At 54.6% G+C, this 19642-nt stretch overlaps 1 long non-coding RNA gene across 2 annotated transcripts; it reads left to right on the forward strand.

The window, feature by feature from the left end:
- The first annotated feature begins 357 nt into the window (after nt 1-357).
- On the forward strand, nt 358-18700 carry LOC116152750 (uncharacterized). Of its 2 annotated transcripts, none has more exons than XR_004136405.2 (3): nt 358-522; nt 16639-16756; nt 17084-18700. It is a non-coding gene; the product is annotated as an uncharacterized LOC116152750 (long non-coding RNA). The 2 variants fall into 2 exon arrangements; XR_010382884.1 differs by lacking the exon at nt 358-522 and adding an exon at nt 14483-14600.
- The last annotated feature ends 942 nt before the right edge of the window (nt 18701-19642 follow it).

The following is a 19642-nucleotide window of genomic DNA, read 5'->3' on the forward strand; positions in this document are numbered from 1 at the left end:
GCCTGGGGAGATGACCTCTCCAGTGGTCCCTCGGCTTGGCTGAAGTACCTTAGAGAACTCAGGAAATCTCAGCTGTTGGGGACGTTACTATTATTGTGTGGCCATGTGGTTATAATGAAGGAAGCTGGCCGAGAGCACCTGGCTTTGGGAGGGATCATTCATTCAGGTTCATTCACTCAGCAAATGTTTGTTACTGAGACCTGTACTATGTGCTGGCCCCTGGGCCAGGTGCTGGGGCAGATATGAGACCAGACTAGATCCTGCAATCTAGGAAGGGTGGTGAACAAGTGTCACCTTGATTGCCAGCTCACACTTGCTAAAGGCTGCGTTGAGAAGAATGTGTTGAGAAGGATTCTGAGGCTGCATTCCGGCTTAGAGGGAAAGAGTGCTGTGATCAGTTAGTCAGGTCTGCCATGAGTCCAGAAAGGGAAGCAAAGCCCATGCATTTGCCTTCACGCTGAAGAACCGGAAGGACTACAGACCAAGACCCTTTGACTGTGGCTAGCCTGCTGCTTGACTTGGGTAAGTCATTGTCTCTTTTTACTCCTTTGTGAGGCACAGATGCTGACAGACTCTGCATTTTTAGAGACAGAAGGAGCTGGAGCAGTTCAGCCCAGCCTCCCTGTCTGAACTCATCCTGCTCTGGGCAGATGTGAGGACCGAATGTGAGATGCCCCGACAAGCAAACGCAGGACTGTCAGTGAATGCGTGGTGGGGCGGAAGACCAGGAGCTCGGGGCTGCGGCAGGAGCCCAGGAAAGCGGTCCCTAGGTGCCCTGCTGCCTGTCCTTGTCTGGGCCTCGGCTTCTCCATGTTCAATGAGGAGGTTGGAGAGGGGAAATGCTGAAGAGTTTCCCAAATCTGCTGTCTTGTGATGCATGTAATGCTGAGGCCCCTGGGGCAGCTGGAGGGGAGGGGATGGGGGTCGAAAGAGGAGCCTCTGGAGGGAAGATGGAGGAAAGGAACTCTGCAGCATCTGAGATCCTCACCGGGCAGTTGGTGGCTGGGAAGGAAGCAGGGAAGGGGCACGGGGCTGCTGCAGCGCCCCGAGGGGAGGCCTCCTCTGCTGGGCTTTTTCTGCGGGTGGTTTGGCTCCACTGGGGATCGCATCCCAGGCGCACCCAGAAAGGCCATCCCTGAGCAAGGAAGGCACGAGGGAAGAGAGTGGGCAATGGAGGGGGGTGCCAGGAAGGTCTGGAGGGGCTACGACCCCCGTCTGGTGGGAGTCTCTGTCCCCTGGCAGTGATGGCCTCCAGCCCCAGGGCACAAGCCTCAGGCCAAACCTCGGTGGTTGGCAAAGGCAGATCCCTGGAAGGCCTGGAGCCACCAGTGGACCTTGAAAACAGACCTGGCAAATCTCCACAAGCCTGACTTGGGGGTTTGGAACACTAACACTGTACCACTCACCTCCCCTTTAAGATCCCTCATGCTTCCCAGTTGCCCTAAGGTGCAGTCCAAACTCCTGAGAGGTAGCACATGCTACTAGGTGAGAGCTGGGAACCTGGATCCAGGTCCCAGCCCAGCCACTGTCAGCTGTGTGACCACCAGCAACTTACCTAACCTCTCTGGGCCTCATCTGTCAATGAGGATGATAATAATACTCACCTAAGGGGATTGTTGGAGGATTCAGTAAGCACCAGTGATTGAGATGGGCTCAGCCTAGGGCTGGACACATCATAACCATTCAGTAGCAGATGGCTATTGTTATTTTTATGGATTCTAAGACTTGGCAGAGCACTACGCAGAATGGCCTGACTGCGTGAACCCCAGTCTGCCATTCCTGTCTCATCAGCTCCAAGCATTCGGCTTCACTTCGACCATACCATGCTGCTCTGTTCCCCCAGGACACCATTGTTCTTTCATGCCACTGGGCCTTTGCTTATGCTGTGCCCTTTGTCAGGAATGCCCTTTCCTCTCCACGCTGTTTTCAGACCCCAGTCAGTGGTCAGCTACTCTGGGCACCACCCTCCTGGTGAGTTGCTTGGCGTTCTGTGTGCACTCGGCCCCGTGGCGGTTGCCCCAGTGCAGCGTCCACATTTACCATCCATCTGATTGTCCTACGTCAGTGTGACTTCTCAGGCGCGAGTGCCATGGGTGATTGGTTTTCTTGTCCTCGGTACCCAGCGCCCTGCTTGTCACTGGTAGCTGCTCCTTAGGGCAGGTTGGGCGAGTGGAGCTGTCCATCCCCAGGCTTGGAGCGCGCACAGCAGACGCAGACCAGCCCCTGCTCCTGCTCCTCTTCTTCCTTATCAAATAGAAGCAGGACGCCTGAGCGCCTCTCTGATGATCCCCATGGGAGAAGTGGCTGTGAGATGCTGGGGCCTCCAAGTCAGAGCTCAGCACCAGGGGGAGGGCCAGAGGGACCCCCCCCCAACAACCCCACCCCCACCCCTACCTGACACCTCCTTCTGTTTCTGACCGAGGCAGAGTGGCTGATCTCCAGGACTGGGTGAGGAGTGGAGAGCAGGGGGTAGGTGGGGAACAGATACCCAGGTCCTACAGGAGCTGCTGGGGTCAGAGCACACTGCCCCCACACTGCCCTGTGAGCGGTCTGAGGGATCTCCTGGGGGGAAGCCGGGGAAGGGCGTGCTCTATGGCCCTGGCTGGGCCCTCCCCGCTGTTCCCCTTGTGTCCCTGTCTGGCCACTAGGCCTCTTTCTGCCCCTCACTGCGAGGGAGCCAGGTCTCCCTGTCCTGGCCGAGGGACGGCTGTTTCTACCATCTGACTGGATGCCCTGCTCCTGACCACCTGTCCCAGACCCAGGACCTCTGCACGATGCTTAAGTTGAACAAAGTCCAGGGGAGTATTGAGTTCAGTGCTTCCATTGGGCAGATGAGAGAGCTGAGGCCCGGGGTGGGGGTGGGGGGGGGGAAGGCATGTCTGAGGTCACATGGTGAACCCAGTGTTATTTTCTGTAGCTCACTGCCCTGCCAGGAGAGGCGAAGACCTACAGATCTTGGCTTTGACCTTGAGAAAATGGAAACACTTGGACCTTAAAGACAGGTTTCCGTGGCTAAGACATGGGCAGGCTGTGTGACCTTGGGCACGTTACCTAACCTCTCTGAGCCTCACGTGCTAGTGAGGATTCAGTGAGATAACAGCTGTACAGGGCCTAGCAGGCCTCCTGGCACAGACCAAACTCTCAGTAGACAGGAGATTTCTTATAATTCAGGAGCAGGTAAGCCTCACCTTGAACAAATGCAACCAATGAAAGTTGTTTTATGCAGATGTGGATATTCCTCTGCCCTTTTTCATATTATGGAAAAATCCTCCAAGTTGTGAAAGAAACCACTGCAGGTTTATCTGGGTATAGTTGGGAGAACCAGGCATACTCCCTGCTCTGCTCCTAGAAGCTGTGACCTCAGGAGAGGGACTTGGTGACTCTGGGCCTCAGCTTGCTCGTGTGCAAAACGGGGACAATGGCACCTCCCTCCTAGGACTGGGCGGGCCTCAATGAGATAATTTAGCCTTGCAGGACCTGGGAATCACAAGCCTTCCACATCGCATCTTTCTAACAAACCAAGGGTACCAGTTATGGAGCAAGTGCTCCCCTTTGGCTGTGGGCTTGGCCTGGGAGATCTTGTCTCAGGGATTATGTTTTCTGGGGAGGGCTGGGATCCAGCGCTCCTGGGCTGAGCGAGCAGGGTCCCTCCAGGAAAAGGAAGCCCCACCTGGCAGCCCCTCCTGCCATCCGGTCCACAGCTGGTCATCCCTTCCTTCCCACCCTCCCCCACCCCTGCTGGATTCCGCAGCCCACGGGCTCCTCCCCTTGCTGCCTGCGCTGCCAGGCTGCCCTTCTCTGAGGAGGTGGGGGTGGGGTGGGGGTGCATTTTCCAGGCGATGTTTCCCTGGCAGCTCTGAAAATTAATTGGCCTTTAATGTGGCACAGTATTTATTTTAATTAGCAGGAAATTGACCAATTTCTTAATAAGGGGCTTTGTGGAGGTTCCGTATTTGGGGCTGGGGGTGTGTGTGTGTGTGTGATGGGGGCGGGTGAGCAAGCAAGAATGACATCCACAGTCCGAGAGGGGGCTTCGGGGGAACCGCGGAGCTATGACCTTCCTGGCTCCAAGTCCTCCCTTCAGGGAGGGGAGAAGGGCAGAGGTGAGGGGCCTGATGGCCCGGGAGCAAAGTCAGGAGGCAGTGGGAGGGGAGGATTCTGGGCCAGGGACACACAGAGGGCCAGGTGGCTTGGCCACAGGCCTCTCGGGGATCTGACAGACTCAAATTCTGCTTTTGACCTTGGTCTAGTGGGGTCTTGGGTCTAGGTCATGGATCCTCCTGGCCTTAACAACACCCCCTCCCCATTTGAGCAATTAACAGAGTAAATTAGTAGTGATTTCTTAAAGGATAAAATTCCTTTTCTTTAATCTGATAGAATCACTGAGGTTCCCCCAACATCTATAATACACCAGCTATGATGAGATACCCCCTTTTCCAAATGTAATAACAGAGGCTCAGGGAGGTGCAGTGTTTTTGCGAAGCCTTACAGATAGCCACCACATCCTTCAGGGCTGGCTTAAACTTGGCCCCCCCCCCCACCAGGGAAGGCTGCCCAGACCCCTGGGTGGGCTCAGGGGCCCCCATCCATCTCTGTACCTCTCTTTCAGTGTCCTGTGACAGTGATAATGAGCCCATTTACTGTATTCCCTGGACTGTGAGTCCCCTGAGGGCAGGTCCTGTGTCTGTGCGCTCAGCTTTATACCCCAGGACCAGGACATGGTAGATGCTCATTATATGTTTGTTGAATGACTGAGTGAATGATGGAGTCAGAACTGAGGAACAAGCAGCCTGTGACACCTGGTCAAGAACTGTCACCACCCCTCTGCCTCAGTGTATCTTCATGATTTATACTGCTAAGTAAAAATCAGCACTGGCCACCTGCCTCTGCATGGATTGGATCACATTGGCACTTGCCATCTACCTCTGCTTGGATTAAGTCACCAACCACTGCAGCCGCTGACCTCCAACACACCCTGAAAAGAGTTCAGGATGGAGGTCGCTGTGTGATTTTCTTTCAGCTGTCAATACATTAATTGTGGTGGGTGCCGATGGGGGATGCGCCCCTCAGCCTGACCATCTAACTCTTCCTCAGGGGACTCTGTCACCTCCTCTCATTGCCTTGTGGTCTGACCCAGGAGCCTGTGTGCACTTGGGTGAAGGGGAGAAGGACACGTTTTCTCTCCGCGCCTGGATCGAGAAAGGGGTTGTGCTGGGCAGCCTCCCAGGACCAGGGGAGAGGGCTGCCCGCTGCCCACTGGTCTCGTGGCCTCACTGAGCCGTCCCAGGGCTCTCCAAGGATCTGCCCCAGCCACTGGCTGGGGAAAATGAAGCCATGAGCCCTGACCCCAGCCCCAGCACATCATCCCCACGCCTCCTGCTGCCCCAGGGCCCAGGGAGCCTCCTGGCCCAAAGATGTGCCAGGGGCTCCTCTGCCCTTCCGCCTGGACTCCGACCGACCACCTTTCCCATTTACTTATTTAAAACCATCTGTGTTAGGCACTGTTCTAAGCACTTTAGGGTTATTTATCCTCAGAATGATGCAGGTGTCATTATGTCCCCATTTTGCAGACAGGGAAACTGAGGCACAGAGGAGGGGACAAGTGACTGACCCACTTCCCCTCTGGCTTTCACTGCAGACTTCCAGGGTTGAGGAGGTAGTCCTCACAGCCTTCTTAGGTAATTGCTGCCCGTCACTCGCCAGATTCCATCCAGCCCCCACGCCTTGCTCAGCTGGGTTACCTCTCCCCAGATGCTGGCCCATTGGATGGATGGTGGTTGTGCTCGGAGTAAGGACATGGCTCCTGGAACCAGTCTGAATTTGGGTCTGCCACATGCAGCTGTGTAATGCCGGGCAAGTGACTTCAGATCTCTTTGGCCACCTCTTATCTGAAGAGTGGGGGCAAAACTATTTATCCAAAAGGTAGTAATAAGAAATAAACGAGGGAACCCATTTAAAGTACCAGCACGGGGTCCAGCTTGCAGTTTTTCATTAATAAATGCCCTATTCTCTCCTATTCCTCCCCAACATGTCCTCCTGCCCTCTAAAGCCCAGTCATCCCAGAAGCCTTTGCCTCCTTTTCAGAGCAGAGTCCCCAGTTACAGGGTCCCCAGAACACTTCCTTTCAGCATCACTCAGCCTGGTCACATCCACTCCGGCCCCGGGACCCTCAGAGCCCCAGGCAGAGGGGAGACTGGGCCAGAGGAAAGCAGAGGCTGGGCTGAGGATAGAGCCAGCATTCTGGGCTCATTCACCTGGGAGGCCAACATTTATTGAGCACCTCCTGTGTGCCAGGCATTGTGGATGAGACAGCCCCCAGGAAGCCCAGCATGCAGTGGGAGAGGCAGATGAGTGAGCTGGCCACCTAGCCTCAGTGGTTGTTCGGGCTGGGATCAGCCCAGCAGCCTTCGGGGAGAAGTGACATCCACGCTGAGCCTGGACAAGGGATGGGAGCTGGCGGCTGAGGGAGGTGTGGGAAGCAGGGGGAGTGTTTCTTGCAGAAGGATGGAGGGTGAGGCAAGTGTGGTCTTAGGGAAATCGCTGGCCATTGGGTGAGGCCCTCGTGGCCAGGCGATATGTCCTCACTCCCTCCACAGCTGCCCAGCGTCCCTGCCAGGTGACAGGGACTGACAAAGGTGAACAAAAGAGTGCTGATTTCTGCCCCCCCTGAATTATACCCCAATGGAAGATGGAGGGTAGCAAACATCAACCAAGTAACCAAATGAATAAACAAGATCATCGCAGAGGGTGTCGAGTGAATGGAGCCAACGGAACAGGGAGGTGGGGAGGCGGGACCTGAGGCTGCAGCTGAAGCGGGGAGAGGCGTGATCCGAGGGCGTTCTGGATGAGCCCTGTAGGCTGGGAGCAAGCAGAACGGAGTACGAGGAAAGACCAGAGGCCTGGGGCAAGAGAAGGTGGTTTGGGGCAGGCTGATGGCTATGGGGCCATGGGAGGGTTTGAAAGCTCCGTGGGAGGTATAGGGACTGGGTGTGATGGTTACAGACGTGGAGGGGGAGGGAAGCGGGGCGATGAGGCTAAAACCAGATTTCTGGACCTGGCCTTGGAATGACAATGATGTTAATTTTCCAGCACGGAGATCCCAGGGTCAGGTGCCTGAGACAACTTCAGTGGGAAGGTCCTGCCGGGGCGATGGCCAAGCGTCCAAGACCTAGAGGAGAGGCCAGGGGCTTGCAGGACAGAGATTCAGCCTGCAGGTGCGGGCAAGAGCTACCCAAGGTCCCTCCAGATCCTGCCTTTGCCAAAGAAAACTCCAGGCCATCCTTCCCTTCTAGTGTTCCTGACTCATCTCAGAGAGTCTGCAGTATAAAGCATTCTAGAATCTTGAAGACTTTTCCTCCAGGTTTGCAAAGTCCTTCAAAGTCCCATTCCTTGCCCACACATTCCTTCCATTGGGACCCAGGGATCAAAGGTTCCCACTGGGGAAGGGAAGAGGCTATTTCTCAGGAAGGAAGGGGTCCCTGGGTGGCTTAGGTTCATTCCCATCTCAGCTTTAAAAAGCACCATCATTGCTGTCATCTCCCATGTGCTGGGTTTGCAAGAAAAACCCCACTGCTATTCCAGCTGGAAGGGCTGCTTGGGGAGGAGACTGGGGTCTTGAGCTGTGGTCCTTGTGGGTTGTAGGGTTGGGTCACGGTCTCCCTGGTGGTTCTCTTTGAGGGGTGTTCCTCCTTAGGGTGGGAGCTCTGTGTCTGTTTTGTCCCCACCATTGGGGGCTGGGCAGGGACCCAGCTGGGCTCTGTCACTGGGCCTTACAGACTGATGGTGAAAGGTGTGTGTGTGTGTGTGTGTGTGCGCGTGTGTGTGTGAGGGTGGGGGTAGGGGGAGAGAGGGAGAGAGGGAGTGAGGGAGAGAGAGAGAGCTGGCCTGAAACCTAATTGTCCGCTGTCTAATCCGTCAGCCAGAGGACAGCTTGCCAGCCCCTCCCCGGCAGGCTGATAAATGCCGACCGAGGCCCCCCTGCGCCAGAGCTGCCTTAATTGGTATCAGGACGTGCCTGGACTCCATCCTCCCGGCCCTCGCCTTCCTCCCCTCCTGCTGCCCTCCAGCCTACAGCCTCCACCCCAAGCATGGCTCACCTGCTGCCACAGCCCCAGGAGGAGGAGGCGAGACCAGTAAGAACAGCTCCACTTATGCAGCACCTACTGTGTGCCCTCCGCCCACCCACCCCCACCCTCATGCAACCCTGCGAGATGTGGGGACCATCCTGCTTTCCCATCCATTTATACCGGACATATCTCCTGAGCCCTCCATATGCCTGACACCCCCAGGCTGAGTGCTCGGGGTGCACAGGGGATGAGGCAGCTTCACAGACAAGACTGCCTGCCCCCCCGGGGAGCTCCCCATAACTGGCAGGAATGGGCTTATTCCCAGACAATCAGCCTGGTAGGGTTTCAGGGTAGGAGTTAACCTTTTGCCCATTTTAGGAAGTTCAGAGAGGTTTGGCAACCTGCCCAAGATCACACAGCCAGAAAAGGAGGGAGTGGGCAAGGTTGCCTTCACGATGACCACACGGTTGGTTTACAGTGTCGTGTGGGTCTGAATCACTCAGGGCACAAGTTAGAAGTTCAAGTGCCTCCTCCTGAGATTCTGAGGGCAGGTCTGAGTGCCCCTGCGTGGACCTCAGGCTCTCCAGGGAGCGGGCCTCTCGGGACCCTGACAAGGGTTGGTTCTCCAGTCCCCACACTGATGGAAAATTGGGGAGGGGCAAAGCAGGCATGACGGACAGGATATTTCATTCATTCATTCAACCAGCACTCACGGAGCGACTGCCTTGTGCCAGGCCTCGTTCTGGACACAGGCAGGACCGGCCACGTGATTTGTGGGGTTCTGTACAAAAGGAAAATAGGGGGCCCTTGTCCAAAATGTATTAAGAATTTGAAGATGGCGACCCCAGAGCATTAAACCAAGCAGGGGCCCTGAGCGACTGTGCACGTTACTTGCCCCGATGCTGGGGGCCCTGCAGGAGGACAGTCAAACCAGCGAGCCTGGGCCTGATCCTGATCGGGCCCCCCACCCCTTATCTGGAATCTGAAATTAACAAAGATCTGAAAACCCCAGATTTTTTGGTAAGATGGTGGCAAATTCATTTGGAGGCAAACCTTGACCTCAACTGACAGGAAGCTATTTATAGCTTTATTTATTCCTCTGGATGTGAAGATTTGTACCTTTCATTGCAAAGATATTAATGTGTTTGCCTGTGGGCCTGCCTGGGCCCTGCTGCACTGTTACCTAATGTATGCCCTATGCACCATCTTGCTCTTCTAAAGGGACACCTCTGGGTCCCCAGACTCCTGTGGCCCAGGGGTTTAGGAAAAGAGATTTGGAATCACACTAGAACTTTATCTTCTCCCAGTATGGGCTGATCGCCATGTGCTCCTTTTTTTTTTTTTTGAATATAATCAACACATGACATTACGTTAGCTTCAGGTGTACAACATAATGATTAGACAATCGTATATTCCATTTTTTTTTTCCTACATAATCCAAAGAAGATGAGGGTCTGACAATAACCCCAGTTTCTGGCCTGCCTGTTCCTTGTGTGGCGGATAAAGAGGGCTCGCTGATCCGACTCCCCAAGGAGGCTGGGTGGGTGTCACTCTCGTGGTCTGCTGGGATATTTTATTTCATAGTAAAGGGATTGGGGAGAAGATGTGAGGTCAAGCCACAGAGGAGCCTTCTTAAAAAGAGAAGAGAAAATAGCTTTATTGATTAGAAATGTAATATATGCTTATCATTATTTTAAAAATTCACACAAAAGAAGAACATCACCATAATCTGAGACCTACCCTCTCCATAGCAGCTGCTGTGGACGTTCCTGTGACTACTCTTCCTTCCAGATTTTTCTAGATACATTTTCTCTTTTTTCCCCAAAGATGGGTTTCGTCACTCAGTGTTTTGCAACCTACATTTTTTTTCCCTCATCACTAAACCATATGTTGTGGTCATCTTCCCACACCTAAATCCTTGTATCACAGGGAGACAGGGAAGTCTGTGCAAACACGCAACCAGCTCATACAATCCCCTTGTTGGACACTATTTGATTCCAGTTTTTCATTAACATGTACATCCCCAAGATGGCATCCTTGTGCACATACCAGCCTCTTTCTTTGGGCCACGTCTGTAGAAGCTGAAGGCCCAGGTCCATGCAGAGTGAGTCTGTCTCATTGTAGACGCTGCCAGATTGTCCACACCCTATTCCCTGCCCCGGCCCATCTCTCCCAAAGTGTCATTCTCTGATCTTTAGAAGAGTGGCCCAGCCAGGCTGAGCAAAGGGTCCTGCCAGAGCAGCCCCAGGCTTTGCAGCTACAGGGGAGGCAGGAAGCCGGCAGGGACGCCACAGTAGCGCTGCCATCAGGGCCCTTTGGCCACCTCTGCGTGGCTGTCGCCCCCATGGCCTTTCCCTCTGCTTCCACTTGCTCATAATCCGCTGCCTCCTGCCCCCATGAGACCCCTTGGCCGCTGCCCCCAGCTGGGCCTCTGGTTCTCTCTTCTCATATGGGATAAAGGCTGGACCCCAGGCCCCATCACGCCCTAATCACTTGAGCTTTCTCCTGATTTGCATGCCCTTGAGGCGCCTTGATTAATACCCCTTCCTAGGATCTTCTCTGCTCCAGCCACGAGGGCTCTGATTGCAAAGTGGCCTCAACTTCTTTAAAAATAAGATAAATCCTCCCTAATGCAAGGGGAAGCCTTGCATACTTCTCTTAATGATAAGAGATCTGGAAGCATCTCCCAGGAGCCCTGTGAGCCCAGAAATTTTGGAAACGTCTGGAAGCAACTGGGTCATTTCTGTCACTGGTAGTTGAGAGCCTGTTCTCAGCACTGACATTAATTCCCATGGCAATTGCTGGACATGGACATCCTCTTCCCCATTACAGAGAGGAAACTGAAGCTCAGAGAGGACAAGTTATGTGCTCAGGGTCACCCAGCCGGGCAGTTTTCAGCTCAGTCAGGATTTGAACTCAGCACTGTCTGATGCCAGCCAGACATTTAGCTGACACTTCACTGCCTTGTTAAGCGCATGAAGCCGAGCGTCACCCCTACGGAGAGAACAAGGGCCCCTCTGCTGTCCTCCAGCTGTGTGTTTTCATATCTGGGGGTTGGGACAGGGTGTTGCTGTAACAGGCAAAGGAACTTTGGGACCGTGGACACGACACACAGCTGAACGTGTGCATTTCCCGTGCGTGGTCTAATTCTCATGTGCCTTCCAGTCTGAACCCTTAAAAGTGAGCCTCAGGAGTTCTGGCTGCTCTCTGTTGCTTGGAAACGCTCTCCCAGGGTCTATGTGGGGCAGGATGGTCCCCAGGATGGCAGGGCACAGAGACCTGGCTAAACTCTCTGCCCCGCCATCCTCTTGGCAACCCCCTTCCCCACCTGCCAGTGCTTCCTGCTTCTCATTAGGGCAGAGTTGCAGGAGCTGTGAGATTTAAAATGCTGTGAGTGTAGCACAGTGTTTGCCTTTTCTCTCCCTGGTTGAGCAGTTTCCCAGCCTGCTGCTTCTGCCATCACTCTCTCCCAGGTCTTCTCTCTCCCGATGGGTGGGTTGTCAGGGTCTCCCGGACCATTTGCAGGGCTCCTGGGGGGCCTGGATGCTCCCATGATTTCCTGTTATCCCTGGCCATCTCAATGTTTGCTGAGCTGGGCGCCCAGCTGAGCTGAGTGTGGCGGTCCCTGGCCGGGACCTGCCAAGCCACTGGGCCTTGGCGCAGGTGTGCACACACGGTCCACTGGCCCGAGCCTGGAACATGCCCTCGCTGACCTCTGGAACACAGTGTGCTGGGGGCCGCACCTTCCCGGGGAGCTGCAACAAGCTGTTCCCACTCTGCTGGGGATGCCTCCATGGGGTGGCCAGGCAGCAGTGGGAGGCACAAAGCAGGCAGGGAATGTTCTCTCTGTGCCAGGCCCTCGGGGCCCGAAGTGCAGACACCTGGCACAGTGGCCCCTGGACATCCGCCTCCCTCCCCAACCCCGATGCTGCAGGCCTGTGGCAAGGGCTGCCCCTCCTTCTTCTCCCAGCTGGGCCTGGGTGTATGAGTTTGTTGAAGCTTTTGAGATTTCAGAGACTAAATATAATTTTCAAAGAAAACTTGGGAGGCTGATAGGGTGATGCCAATTTTAACTTTTTCTAGGGAAGGGTGTTAACAAGAACAAAACAAAACAAAGAAAACCACACATTAAAATCTTACTGTCAACTATCACTTCAATTCATGAAATAAATTACATTTAAAACCCCCAAAAGTATGAGGCATATAATCTTAGAATGAAGAAACATCTTCCCCCAAAAAGAACATTTGGAGACCTCGCACTGTCTCTTATGAGTAAGACCTGGAAAAGGTTTGCCACAGCCAAGCACCGGGCACTGGTCCCTAATGGAGCACTTGGGAAAGTCTCATGGTCACAAGATGGCTGCTGCACCTCTGGCCATCATGTCCACATTCCAGGCAGGAAGAAGAGGGCAGGGTGAATTCTTTGCCTTTTAACTCAGGAAGGGAAATTTCCCCCAGGATCTTCTGCCTTCACCTCATTGACCAGAGCTGGGTCACATATGTACCCCTAGCTGCAAGGGAAGCTGAGAAATTGAGTTTTTTAACTTCTGGACTCTGTATAGAGGAAAGCTAGAAAGAAGGGGATTGGCATGTGTGTTTGGGAGACTGCACAGACAGTTTTCTGGAAAATCTCAGCTTTCATTTCACATCATCTCACCCTCAAGTCATTGTGAGGAAACTTGGGCTCTCATGACTGACTGTGATCTCCAGCACCCAGTTCCTTAAGTGACAGTTGCGAGAGCCATCCCAGTCTCCTTCATCAGTCCAGACTGGTCCCTGTGTCAAGGGTACCCGTGTTGTTACTGCCTGTTTTGGAGTTTCTGGATTGAAAAGCACCCAGTTTCAAAGCCTGCTTTCTGAGGAAGGCCCCCAGATATGAACATCAGATAAAATACAGGGGACCCAATTAAATGTAAATTTCAAATAAACAGCAAATAAGTTTTAACTAGAAGTATTTGCATGGGACATACTTAAACTGTTATTCATTGTTTATTCGAAACAACCACTTAACTGAATGTTTTGCATTTTTATATGTTAAATCTGGCATCCCAACCCCCAGAGTCTCAATATCTATGGCTAGGAGGTGCGAGGGAGAAATGCCAGGGCAGGTCCGAAACCTCCCTGCTGTGTGGCTCTGGGGATGTCACCTCCCCTCTCTGGGACTTCCAGAGTCCCCTCCTCTGGATGGACATCACCTCAAGTTTCTACCCTGACAGGGCCGGAGAGCCTGTGCAGCTTCTAATGCTGAAGGAGGGACAGCTCTGCGCCATTTAGGCAGACACGACTTTGCTTTGCAGCCATGTTGACCGGGAACTGAACTGATGCACAGCGAATGCAGCTCTTGAGTTCAACTGCCCAACGCTGAAGTTTTTACAGGTCAAAATGGTTGAATAGAGGCAACTTCATACACTTTATGCTAATAATTTTGTACATAAAGAACAAAAGGGGGTGGGGTATAACTCAGTGGTACAGCACTGCCTGAGGTCCTGGGTTCAATCCCCAGTATCTGCATAAAAAATTTAAAAATTTTAAAAAAGAACATATGGGGATTCTGAGACATCCCTGCCTTGAGGGTCAGAGTGAAGTTAATGTGAGTTTGAATTCTGACTCTGTCTCTTTCCAGCTAGGAGACCTTAAGCAAGTCACTTCCCCTTTCTGGGCCTCAGCTTTTCTCATCTGTAAAATGGGTATGTTTGCAGTGAGGATTTCACAACGTGTGTATGCCCAGTGTAGAACTGAGCCCAGCAAGCAGGAGCAGCATCCCCATCGTCTTTGCTGCTCCCTGTAAACTCTTGTTGCCTTTTCTGGTGGTGGCTTCTCCTGGGAGGCACCAGCTTCAGGGTATGTGGAAGGGAGTGAAGGTGAAGGGGGGATGTTCCACGTCTGCAGAGCGGGCTCCTCTTCCTCAGCCACCCCAGCCTTGCTGCTCAAGGACACGAGGTGCCAGAGGTCTCCATCGGTGCCCCTGCAGTGCTGTGCCCACCTGCCCACCTGCCCACCTTCCACTTTGCTGGAAGCTCAGAGCACAACTAGCGGTGAGTGGAAGGAGGGACTAGGGAGGCCTTCTGTGCGCCAGCTGTCCGCTCCCCATGAGGAGTGGAGACCCCTGCAGCTGGTACCTGGAAGCCCCTGCCTTTACCTGTCCACCCCCAGGGTCCAGACTGCAGAGTGAGCCCAGCAGCCAAGGGGCCGGGGAGTCTGTGGAGGTGTCGTCTCTGAGCAGAGGTGTTCCTAGCAAAATCAGGGGAGGGGTCTCTGTTTTTCTGTTTTACCCTACCCCTCCAGCCCTCCCCAGACCTGCCAGTGCTGGTCCACCAGGACTGTGCCTCTTTCCAGCTGGGTGACTCCCTTTCCTGCCTCAGCTTTCATTCCAGTAAAAGGGGAGGGGTAGAGAGCCTCCTCACTGGTGAGGTCCCAGGCGTTGGTTGGTGGGGCTCCCCTGTCCTGCGTCTCATGGGTACCCAGCATGGGTAGACACCTAATAGTCTGGTGCCAGGCCCTCATTTTCCAGAGGGGGAATCCAAACCTGAGAAGGTACAACCCAGACCTGGCCTGGGGTGGGCAGAGGGAGGGCCTTAGCAGCAAGCGGTGGGGTGGGGGTGGACTGAGGCAGCTCAGAGCCACTGTGGTGGTGCGGGTGGGGGCAGCAGTTAAGGAGAGGGGACCCTCTCTTGTTGCGGCATCAAAGCTGCCCTCCGCACGAAGCCACCCCAAGGCAGGCAGCCCCGGCAAACTCCTCCTGGCCCCTCCCCTCACTGCGCACTCCCCGTCGTCCTCTTCATCCCTCCAACTTTGCAGGTTTCCTCGGCTTTGCTTAGAGAACAGGCAGAGACCCACCCCTGCTAGGTGTGTGCCTGTGTGTGTTGTGCTGTGTGCGCGCGTGTGCACGTGTGTGTGTGCCTTGGGCACATGCGTGTGTTGTATGCACGCGTGCGTGCCTTAGTGTACATGTGCCTGTGTGTGTTGTGTGCACACGTGCACTTTGTGTGTGTGTGTCTGTGCAAGCAGCAGGCGTGCAGGCTCGAGGAGGGGGGCCGCCAGGCTCGGGAGGGGATTTAAAGCTGCTTTCGCGGCTGCCGGCGTGAGCGCTCCTGATAAACAGCCCCGAGCCGCAGCGCTGCCGGCGGCGGGAGGCTGCGTATCAGAGCTCCTGGCAGGCTCGCAAAAAGCTGTCCCCGGCCCCGCGAGCCGCTCTATCAGCCCGCGGAGGGAGGGCGGGGAGGCGGGCGGGAGGGAGGGAAGAAGTATTTGCTTCAGCCCTTAATCACGGAATTTGAAATCCCAGCGAGTCGGTGCCATTTATTTTCAGAGGCTGTCAAGGCTGGTTTCAGCATTTAAAAGAAAGGAGGATAAAAAACATTTGCATTTCGCTCCCTCTCTGCCTGCCCGCTCGCTCTGCTCGCTCCTTCTCTCCCCCTCGCTCTCTGCTCACCTCGCCGCCGCTCAGTCGGGGCTGTGTGCTGGGGAACGGACGCCAGAGAGATTTTTCTAGGCGCTTCAGGGACTGGCCAGGGTGGGAGGCTGCCCGAGGCAGAGGCCAGGGGTCGATGTGATTGTGCGGGGTGGAAGACCAAGTCTGGTCGGGCAAGGGATGGAGGTGGAGAGCCAGGCTTGGCCAGCGCTGCTGTTTTGGGGAGTGCTGGGGGCCGTCTGCGGGGCTTTCCTGGGTCATGCCAGAAAAGAGCCTTGACACCCCAATTTGCCCCAGCTCCGGGGGCACGCCACCAGTTCTTCCCAGCTTCCGCAGTGGAAGTCTAGGATGTTGGGCTGTGAGGGAAGCTAGGATACCCCCAGGGCAACACCCTCCCTGCACGAATAGGGAAACTGAGGCCTGGAACCCAAGAATGATGACGTGGCCAAGGTCACACCCTGGCAGAACCGGAATAAGGAGGGAGGCTAACTGTGTATCTAGCATGTGCTGGATGCCAAGTGCTGTGCATCACCAAAGATGAGGCTCTGGATGGCGCTGGACGCTGAGCCAGAGGCTGAGCAAGGAGGTCTTTGCCATCAGATGGACCAGGGCTGGAACACCAGCCATGATGCTTTCCAGCACAGTGACCTTGGCCATGGTCTTCCCTCCGACCTTCAGATGGAGCCCATGGTACCTCCTGCGAGGACCAAATCAACACATGCACTGCATCGTGGGTTGGGGGGGGCTCCATCGGGATCCATCCTGCGCCCACCACACCCACTTTTCTTGCCTGGTGTCTCTGGTGCCTCTCAGGGATGACTTGGGGCTCAGAGGCTGGACTATTCTGTCCTTGAAGAGGCTGGAGCACAGACTCCCAGGGCAAGGCTGGGTCTACTCCCCAGGACCCCATTCTGAGATTCAGTTTCCTCACTGGCAAAATGAGAAACCCCACAGAACTGTGGTCAGAGTTCAGTGAGTTAATGCATGTGAAGCCCTGGGCAGAGGACGGAGCACTTGGAGGTGCCCCCCACCCCCACCATTGTGATGATTACTTTTATCTTTATGTGTATCTGCCCACCTGTCCTACTCTGAAGATTCCAGACTTCTCCAGACCAAGACCCTGCCATTCATCTCAGAATGCCTCTTGGTCCCAACTTACAGGAGTGATGCTGAAAACTGCCTGGTAGTGCTCCTGCTGGGGCGGATGGAGAGGAAGGCAGTGGAAGAGGAGGAACCCTGTGGACGGAGCCCCCACTTTTGCCTGGAGTGAGGCTGGGAAGTAAGTCCTTGTATCTTTCACAGACACCCAGCTTGTCCCACCCCCTCATCCGTCCCACCATCATTTACTTACTTTTTAATTAGAAAAATGAGCCGTCTTAATTGTTATAGCACAGAAGGTATAAAGAATATAGTAAAATGATCTCCCTCCCCAAATCTACAATTCTACTTCCCAGATAACCAGGGTCAAGAGTTTAATACAAAGTCTCCCAGATTTTTCTGTCAATAGAAGCATGTATAAAAGTACTTCTTGTGATAAAAGTTGGGCAATGCTATCCGTCCTATTTGGCAATTTATTTTCCTTTACACTTTTTGGTCTCCTTTCCAGGTCTATACGTGTAGCGACTTCGCTCTTTCTCGTGTTGGCATACGTTCCCTTGTGCACGTGTCTGCATGCCGGGTTCCAGGCCCCAGTGGATGGGCATAGAGGCTGCGTCTGGTCTTGCCCTCTCAGGGCTGCAGAGAACGGGCTGGCCTTCCATAGCAGGTGGCATTGTTAGCATCAGATGGGCTGCTGCATGGGGGAGGCTCCCCTCACCCCGCCACTTCCATAGGGACAGGCTGATGGGGGCCCTGCTAAGACCAGAGCTGGGTGGAGAAAGTAGCCTCAGGGGAACTGGGTGCCAGGGTCCTAGAGTCCCGGTCCCCATCCCTGAAGGGGAAGGAAACCCCTCCCCCAGCCACCTGGGGGCCCCAGGATGTGGAGACCTTGGGGACAGGACCCATTCTGGGCTGTCCTGGTCTTGTTCCTCCCTGACTCCCTTCCCTGAGGAGGTGGCGTGATCTGTGTCCCACAGAGAGAGGAGGTAGGTACCCAGCTCCCTCTCCTCCTTCCACACCTTCCGTGGTCCCCAGTCCCCACCTCCCTCTCCCCTCCACACTGTCTCCCTGTACCAGCGGGAGACCCCAAAACAGCCTCCACAGATGGAACCTAGGTCAGCCGGAAGGGGCTATGCCTGCAAGCAAGGTGGGGCGTTTGTTCTTGAAGGTGACATTCAGCTTGGCTTCTGGAGACACCCTGATCCGTGTTCAGTGACAGCCCATTGATTCTAAGTTCCAAATCCTCTAGCCTCAGCTTCCCGATTGTTAAAACGGGGGGACGGACAGCACCTACTTCACGGGGTGGTTGTGGGGACTCACTGAGGGAGTCCGCGCAAAGCCTTCGGTCAGTTTCCTGACAAGGTCCCCATGCAGGCTCATCATCCTCGCTGTGAGTTTTATTATTCTTCCTAGCAAGGCTGTTTTCAAAAACCTGAAGTTAAAAAAAAGACCTCCTCTGAGTTGGGTGTCAAAACCAAGAAAAAGTTCGTGGCGGCATGTGTCTGTGTTTGGTATGTGATGTATAGTGTGTGTGTGGGGGTGTTATGCACAATATGTGTGTGGTGTGTGTGTGGGGGGAGTGTGTGTTATGTACATGAAGGGGCGTGAATGCAGTATGTGTGCACTTCAGGTGTGTGCAGCGTATGTGAGTGTGGTGTGCGTGGTGTGTGTGCATGTGTGTCCTAGGTGTGTCAGGCTGTCCTCATATCATCTTTTGGGTCCTCTGCCCCCTGCCCCCTCTCTCTCATTATCTTGGGCCCCTGGACTATGGCCCTCTCCGCAAGAATCACGGTCACACCGTCATCTTCCCTGTCACTGAAGGACAGGCCTGTTGACCCGGTGGCCTGGGACGGCCCAAGGACAACTCTGGGAAGCAGAAGAGGCCCTGTTCCCTAACCACTTCCCCGTGGGCCCCACCGCCACAGCCTCCTGGAATGCGGGGCCGCGTGGGCCTCACGTCGAGCCTCACTGCCGCCTTCCCGTGTGGGTTTGGGTCTTGGGTACATCACCACCGGCTGTGGGAAGTTGCTTTCACCTCTCTGGGCCTCAGTTTCCCCATCTGTAAAACCAGGATAATAGTAATAAGGTCCTAAGGTTGCTTAAGCTCCTCCTTGGCTCCCAACAAACAAACAAACAAAAAACCAAATAAAACAAACAGACTTGAAAATGCTCAACGTCCCAGCGGCACTGAGAGCAGGAGGAGTTTCTGCCAAGCGGGTGAGCACAGATCGCAGAGCACATACCACGGGGGCTCCTGGGACAGCGCAAGCCTCCCCCCTCCCTCTCCTCCAGGAGCTGTATTTGTTGCATAAGCCCCCTGCCCTCTCTCAGCCCCGCGTGGCTCAGGCGGGAGCCCCAGGCTTGAAGGGCAGGGTGAGCCAGGTGGAGCTGAACTGAAAGGTGAGGGGTGGGCTCCCCAGGAACGGGCTCTTCCAACGCCCCGGCAGGGGGTGCGGCTGGCTCCCGGCTCCCCACCCCAACTGAGAACATCGCCCCCGCGCTAGCTTTTGTGTACATGCCCCGCGGCCACATCCTGAGCCAGCACCCCCATCACCAACTGTCTTCTCACCCCGGCTGATGCGAAGACACGTGACCAGAATAAGACCTGATACACGTGTAGACCCTGAGGGATTTTTCAAGGGCTGTTCCTAGATCTTGTTTGTCATACTAGGTAGTGAACAAGGCTCTTCCCCTGTCAAGTCCTCAGTTTTCTTATCTATAAAGTGGGGCTATGATCACAACTCAGTGAGCTCAGGATGTGAAGCTGATGGCACAAAGCCCCACATGTGGTAAATCCTAGCCAGTGCTAACTATTGTGGTGGATGGTGCCATCGTTCCCAGTAATTCTAGACCCTAAGAAGGTTAGGCCTCTCTGCCCTGTGGTCAGCGACTCACAGTGCCTCCCTATGGGCAGACCCACACCTGCTGACAGCAGGCTTGGCTGTGTGATTTGCTCTGACCCATGAAATGTGAGCAGAAGTGACCACATGCTGGTGCCCAGCAGAAGCTTTAAATGCTATCTTGTGGTTATGCCAGCTCTCTGGCTCTTTTCTCTCAGGCTGACACA

The sequence above is a fragment of the Camelus dromedarius genome, chromosome 10, assembly GCF_036321535.1.
Source record: "Camelus dromedarius isolate mCamDro1 chromosome 10, mCamDro1.pat, whole genome shotgun sequence".
NCBI lineage: Eukaryota > Metazoa > Chordata > Mammalia > Artiodactyla > Camelidae > Camelus > Camelus dromedarius.